At 44.4% G+C, this 7,561-nt stretch overlaps 1 pseudogene across 1 annotated transcript; it reads right to left on the bottom strand.

Moving 5' to 3' along the window:
• Positions 1–489: 489 nt before the first annotated feature.
• On the bottom strand, positions 490–1,412 carry LOC100397420 (RNA transcription, translation and transport factor protein pseudogene; annotated as a pseudogene). Its single transcript, XR_013522716.1, has one exon. The product of XR_013522716.1 is annotated as an RNA transcription, translation and transport factor protein pseudogene (transcript).
• Between the last annotated feature and the right edge of the window lie 6,149 nt (positions 1,413–7,561).

The raw sequence follows: 7,561 nt of genomic DNA, 5'->3' as shown, positions 1-7,561 counted from the left end.
TTTTCTCATTGTATACTTTCTGCTTGGGGCAGTCTCATCCCTTCCTATTGGTTTTTTCCAGTGATTCAGATTTATACCACCAATCTAGTTTTTTCATATATCATGAGATATGTATATCCAACTAGTATTTAATGTCTCCACTTGGAAGCCCTATAGTCATCTTACAGCTGACATGTCAAAACTGAAGCCAGCCTTTGGTCTTCATTGCCCTTCTCCTTGCAGCATCCTTCATTATTTCTCCACTCAGCTAATGGCACCACCAACTCCCAAAAGCACAAGCCAGTAACCTGAAGCCATCCTTGATAACTCCCTCTGTCACCTACTACATTCACACCAGGTCTAGTCTCAAAGGTTCTGTCTCCACCATGTCTCAAATCCATACTTCTCTGCCACCAACTGCTCCAAACTAGCATCTTCTCTCCCCTAACCTATCGCCTATAACTGCCTAACTGGTCTCTCTTCTCTTTTGTCCTTCTTCCATTAATTCTCTTTTTTTTTTAATTCTACTTTCCTAAACTTTATTAAAGAAAAAAGCAATGGTGGTAAATCTCTAGCACATACCCAATTTTCTGGGCTTCCTCCCCCGAGAATGTGACATTTTGATTTCCAAACATGCCAGAAGTGTACGTGGTTCCCAACTGTACTAAGTAGGTGAGAAGGAGAAGTTCTGAAGCGTTCATCTTCCAACTTTTCCCAGTCTGTGGTCTGTCTTTGGATCAGCAATAATTGCCTGAACAGCTACTATGGCTTCATTGATTTTTGTCTGTAGCTCTCTGAGCTCTTCTATATGCAGCAATCACAGAATTTGGGCAGCTTCATTAAGAACTGCATCCCCCGTGTCAAAACCAAGAATATGTTTGTCTAAAGCAACAGGCAAGCCCTCTTTTGTTTGATTTGCCTTAGCAACTGCATCCTGTGTCAGGCGCTCCTGAACCAAAATTCGAATTGCCTTAAGCATTACCAGGTAATCATCATGACGTTGAATCTGAAGCAGGTTAGCCAAAGCCATCACACCAGCCTTAAAATCAGGATTATTTACATCCAAATTGATCAATGGTTCTGCATTTTTAGTTGCATTGTCAGCAGTTTTTGCACTATCAGGTACTAAGTCCTTGTATTTTTCAGCATTATCTCCGTATTCAAGTCTAACAGCTAAACCAAGAAGCCAGTCAATGGCTTCTTGTCGCTCTTGAATCTTGAAAGGACAGTTAACATCTCTGAGATACTTTTCAAAGAACTTGGGCCAATCACTGCTGTGGATGTTTCTTAAATTACCTCTGTCTTCAATCTTGTAGTGTCTGATTTTCTGGTCTTCAAGCCAAACAATGAAGTTTCTAAATTCTGTTTCATCTTTGCAGTTGAAGCCAGAGGGGTTGTGGTAGTCCAGAGCTGTCAGCTTGCGTCGGAACATGGTCCCCGCTTCTCCAATTCTCTTTTTTAAAGGTAATTTAGAGCATGAATTAAAATTCTTCAGTAGCTTTCCAATGTATTAGGGCAGAATCTAGAATCCTTACTTAGGCCTTTGTGCCTCTCTCTCTCTCTCTCTCTCTCTCTCTCTCTCTCTCTCTCTCTCTCTCTCTCTCTCTCTCTCCCTCTTTCTCTCCCCTCTTTCTTTCTCTCTCTTTCTTTCTTCTTTCTTCTTTCTGTTGAGATAGAGTTTCACTCTTGTTGCCCAGGCTGGAGTACAATGGTGCGATCTTGGCTCACTGCAACATCTGCCTCCCCGCAACATCTGCCTCCCCAGGTTCAAGTGATTCTCCTGCCTCAGCCTCCCCAGTAGCTGGGATTACAGGTGCTCACCACCATGCACAGCTAATTTTTTGTATTTTTTAGTAGAGATGGGGTTTCACTATGTTGGCTAGGCCGGTCTCAAACTCCTGACCTCAGGCAGTCCACCCGCCTCAGCCTCCCAAAGTGCTTGGATTACAGGCATGAGCACTGCACCTGGATTAGGCTCTTTTCAAGCCATTCTTTTCCCTCCCTAACCATGCTTCAGCCACCTCTTCATTTATAGCCAAGCTCTTTCTGACCACAGGGCTTTTGCATCACTGTTTCCTTTGCCTGGAATTCTCTTCCCTCCTCTTGCCTTGCCCTTCTCCTTCCCCATACACTAGTTGCCTGGCTAACTTCTACTTACCTTCAAGCCTTCATATTCTCCTCTCAGAGAAGCTTTTCTTAACCTTCCAATCTAAAATAGGTCCAGCTGGGTATGGTGGCTCGTGCTTGTAAACCGGGCACCTTGAGAGGCTGAGGTGGAAGGATAACTTGAGGCCAGGAGTTCCAGATCAGTCTGGGTTACACAGCAAGACCCCAACTCTAATAAAAAAATAAAATAGGTCCCTCCTTATCCTTCTTTCTTATAACTTTTCATTCATAATATTTACTACAGTTTGGAATTATAATTGTACATTTAGTGGTATATTAATTTGTTCAACATCTTTTTTCTCCATGGAATGAAAGGTCCCTGGGAGGATAAATCACATGTCTTTTGTATACTGCATATGCCCATCCACACTAACCAAAGTGCCTGCGACATAACAGACCTTTAATAATTGTTGAATGATGAATAAATTAACGTCCTCCTATTAGGCATACTTGATGGTGAAACTAGACATCAGAGCCAGTTGCTGGTAAATATTTAAGTCAGTTATATAGTGTGGCTGTGTCCCCACCCAAATCTCATCTTGAACTGTGGTTCCCATAATCCCTCACATATCATGGGAAGGACCCAGTGGGAGGTGATTGGATCATGGGGGCAGTTACCCTCATGCTGTTCTTGTGATAGTGAGTGAGTTATTTTCCCGTGCTTTGCTCTGCACTTCTCCTTGCTGCAGCCATGTGAAGAAGGACATGTTTACTTCCCCTTTATCATGATTCTCAGTTTGCTGAGGCCTCCCCATCCATACTGGAACTGAGTCAATTATACCTCTTTCCGTTAAAAATTACCCAGTCTTGAGTATGTCTTTAATTACCAACGTCAGAATGGACTAATATGGTCAGCTTGTATAGATCCCCCTTGCTGGGATTCTAGGCTCACCAACCAGCTTTTTGATAATATGCCTTTTCATTTCTAATTTAAATAGCCTCAGGTCCCATGGAGGCTGTAATTGAGCTTTAACACCCAAATTCCTGATTTACTGGCTCCCCTAGAGAGCCACATGCCTCAGCCCCTGAAGGATCCCCAACTACTTCTCAGGTTCCACTTCTTCCCCCCACCCTCTGCTCCTCTGGAAGGATATTGTCTGTCCCCAGGGGCTCTCCTCGGGGCTTTCTCAGATGATCAAGCCCTCAAGGATCCACTTAATGCTCTGTCCCTTTCATCCGCACTATGCTACAGATTTCTCCGAGGACACTTTTTATTCCAAAAACCCAACTCAAACTAGTTGAGCACAAAGGAGACCTTGTTAATTCTCATAACCCTGGAAGAGACAAGAGCCAAACCTTGAGGGAAGCTGGAAGCGAGAATCTCGGTTATCTGGTTCTTACCCTCTGCCTCTCATCTCAGCTCTTCTCTTCCTGTTGGCTTCATCTTCTCTTTTTCAGACAACTTCTCTCCATGTATTTGGGGACGTAGCTGTAGCTTCCCTCATGTTTTTCTAAATAAACCTGGTGGAGGAAGGCTCTTTCCTGTCTGGGATGTGGCACATGGGACTTCATGCCCAAGTCCGACATCCCAGACAGGAAAGAGCCTTCCTCCATCAGATCTATTTAGACAAATCTGAGGGAAGGTCATTCATGACCGGTCACATGGACAGCTTGGGTTACATTTCAGCCCTATGTGGCCAAGGGTAGGGGCTCACAGGTCTGGAATGGTGAGGAAGAGTCTCCCGTAGGAAGGGAGGAGGGAGGTGCAATACCAGAAAAAGGGAAAAGATACGAGGCAGTGTTAGCAGATGCCTGCCACACTATCGTTTATGCAGAAATGATGAGATTGCCTTTATGAGTTAAATTGTGTCCCCAAAAAACATATGTTTAGGCCAGGTGTGGTGGCTCACACCTGTAATCCCAGCACTTGGGAGGCCGAGGCAAGAAGGTGATTTGAGCCCAGAAGTTTGAGATCAGCCTGGGCAACATGGTGAGATCCCCATCTCTACAAAAAATTTTAAAATTAGCTGGGTATGATGGCAGGAGCCCATGGTCCCAGCTACTCGGGAGGCTGAGGAGGGAGGATCACTTGAGCCTGGAAGGTCAAGACTGCAGTGAGCCCTGATTTTACCACTGTAGCCTGGGTAATAGACTGACGCCCTGCCTCAAAAAAAAAAAAAAAAGATATGGCCAGGCATGGTGGCTCATCCCTGTAATCCCAGCACTTTGGAAGGCCAAGGAGGGCAGATCACAAGGATATGAGTTCGAGACCAGCCTTGACAACATGGTGAAACCCCATCTCCACTAAAAATACAAAAATTAGCCAGGTATGATGGCAGGCACCTGTAATTTCAGCTACTCCAGAGGCTGAGGCAGGAGAATCCTAGAACCCAGGAGGCAGAGGTTACAGTGAGCTGAGATCACGCCACTGCACTACAGCCTGGGCGACAGAGCGAGACTCCGTCTCAAAAAATAAAAATAAAAAAAAGATATGTTTACTTCGCTGCTAATTAATTTAAGATTCTGAATCTGCAAAGGCAAAGGTCAACCTTCCTGAGCCTGTCTGGAGGTGTCTAACAGAAAGGTAGATGACATCTGTCTCCATGACATCACCTTATTCCTTTCCATGGATAAAATGGATTCAGGGGCTGGGCAAGGTGGTTTATGCCTGTAATCCCAGCTACTAGGGAGGCTGAGGCACAAGAATTGCTTGAACCCAGGAGGCAGAGGTTGCAGCGAGCTGAGATGGTACCATTGCACTCCAGCCTGGGAGACAGAGTGAGACTCTGTCTCAAAAATAAAAAGAATAATGGAATGGGCTGAGCCTGGTAGCTCACGCCTATAATCCCAGCACTTTGGGAGGCTGAGGCAGGCCGATCATGAGGTCAGGATTTCGAGACCAGCCTGGCCAATATGGCAAAACCTCGTCTCTACTAAAAATATAAAAATTAGGCCTGGTGTTGCACGCCTGTAATCCCAGCTACTTGGGAGGCTGCGGCAGGAGAATCTCTTGAACCCAGGAGGCAGAGGGTGCAGTGAGCCAAGATTGGGCCACTGCACTCCAGCCTAGGAGACAAGAAGAAAACTCAATCTCAAAATAAATAAATACACAAAATAAAATAAAATGGATTCAGATCGTAACACTCTTTGCTGCCAAGGACCCTCCTCTAATTAAGGATTAGAACTATACGTGGCTGTTTTCCCACTTTATCCCTCATGGCTGCTGTAATTTTTATTTTATCTTTATTTTTATCCTACAGAAACACTCCCAACAGATTAACTCTACGATTATGTAGTTGTGGCTTCAAATGCCCAAGAATATTTGTCCTTGGGTATAATTTTTTGTACCCCTAAGTAGTTATGAGTGTCTGTTTGTGTGCATGGATGCTTTGCTTCAAATGAGTTGCTTTTACAATGGGATAACCTTGTGCCATATGTTGGGCAAATATCTTGGCCATAATTCACAAGCAACTGACACATTAATAGATTCTCTGCCCATTCTCATTGTGGAGATTCTGTGTTAGTGGCCTTTGTCTACCATGGAACTGACAGAGGGGCAGGATTAGCTCACTGACGCTCGGAACACAAGTGACGAGGGATTTCATGAAAACAAAGCCAAACAAACGAGGCAGCTTCCACGGGCACCTGGCTGAATAAATTAAACTTGATTGAATCCTCTATTATAATGACGACAGAAAAGGAGGTAAAATATGCCTTTCCTAATGAGTTTCTTTACAGTCATTTACTATTTAAAACTTGCTATTCCAGGAAAGCTGCAATCGTGTAAAACTGCTTTGACTGGGTCTTGAAGACTCCAACAAAATCTCTGGCTCACAGAAGCATTTTGCATAGTTATTGGACAATGTTGCTTCAAAGCCAAGCTAGCAAGGGAACCCTGCACTCTCTTCCTCTTGGCCTGCCCTAGGTACTGAGTGGTCGCAGGAAGATGAGCTCAAAGCAGGAGAAACTAAATGTGCCAAGCAGGGAAAAAGCTGAATCAAAGTAACAATCGAAAAAGGACTATAAAATAGGAACAACATAGGTGCAGCTTTTACATGAAAGGAGAAGAAACAGCACCAAGGTTTACTAATAAGCTTGGCATAAAGAAACACTGCTGGCCAGGCACAGTGGTTCACACCTATATTCACAACACTTTGGGAGGTTGAAGCAGGAGGATAACTTGAGGCAGGAGTTCGAGACCAGCCTATCACTACTTAAAATGTAAACATTTAGCTGGGCATGGTGGTGTGCTCCTGTAGTCCCAGTTACTGGGGAGGCTGAGGTGGGAGGATTTGAGCCCTGGAAGTCAAGGCTGCAGTGAGTTAAGATCCTACCACTGCACTCTAACATAGGCGACAGCAAGACCCCCATCTCTAAGGAAAAAAATAGAAACACTTCCATAATTGAATTTAGCATTATCTATGGGTCTTTAATTTGCCATGAATTGTCATTTCCAGTCAGCATGAGGTACCAAATGCAAAACTACAAAGGAAAAAAAACTTTTCACTTTGTATAAATGAATGCATACAGCATTAAAAGAGTGCCCTTTGAGGGCTGGGCATGGTGGCTCACTCCTGTAATCCCAGCACTTTAGGAGGCCGAGGCAGGTGGATCATGAGGTCAGGAGTTCGAGACCAGCCTGGCCAGCATGGTGAAACCCCATCTCTACTAAAAACACAAAAATTAGCCAGGCATGGAGGTGTGTGCCTGTAGTCCCAGCTACTCCGGAGGCTGAGGCAGGAGAATCACTTGAATCCGGGAGGCGGAGCTTGCAGTAAGCTGAGATCACACCACTGCACTCCAGCCAGGGCCACAGAGCAAGACTCCATCTCAAAAAAAAAAAAAAAAGAAAAGAAAAAGAGTGCCCTTTGGAAAGGTGAATGTCTACATAGTGTGAGTTTAATGGAGTCACATTTGTTTAAATAGAAATTCCCCTCAAGCCCCCCCGCCACCCACTGTCATTGCACTCTCTTCCCACTGTGGACATCCACCAATAGTATGTTGTTTGAAATATACAAAGGCAGCAAGGTAGGGCCCAGAATAAAAAGAGTTAAAATATACTGGGATTAAACTGTTACCGAGGAGTCAAATGGGTAACTGAGGTTAGTGTTCCCCCATTAGTACCTTGTAGCTGAGCAGAGAATTAGCTACTCACCTTCATGTAGGATTGATGTTTGATTTCTTTGTGGGATCGGAGGGCCCACCCCTAACAGGAAGTGACGAAGGGTCATATAGAGTAGAATAAACAAAGCACGTGAAAGAGCATGAGAGGCACAGAGGCAGCATGTGCGGTGAGAACACTTACTGAACGTATTACAGAAAATTATTATTACTACCACTTCCTAAGCTGTAAACTTTTCCAATAAATTTTTTTTTCTTTTTTTTTTTTTTTAAGACAGGGTTTCACCATGTTGGTCAGCAGATCACCTGGTCTTGAACTCCTGACCTCAGGTCATCCGTCCGCCTTGGCCTCCAA

The sequence above is a fragment of the Callithrix jacchus genome, chromosome 9 (genome assembly GCF_049354715.1).
Source record: "Callithrix jacchus isolate 240 chromosome 9, calJac240_pri, whole genome shotgun sequence".
In the NCBI taxonomy this organism is placed as follows: Eukaryota; Metazoa; Chordata; class Mammalia; order Primates; family Cebidae; genus Callithrix; species Callithrix jacchus.
Note: the sequence above shows the minus strand (reverse complement) of the source record. Positions and strands in the feature narration are given on the sequence as shown.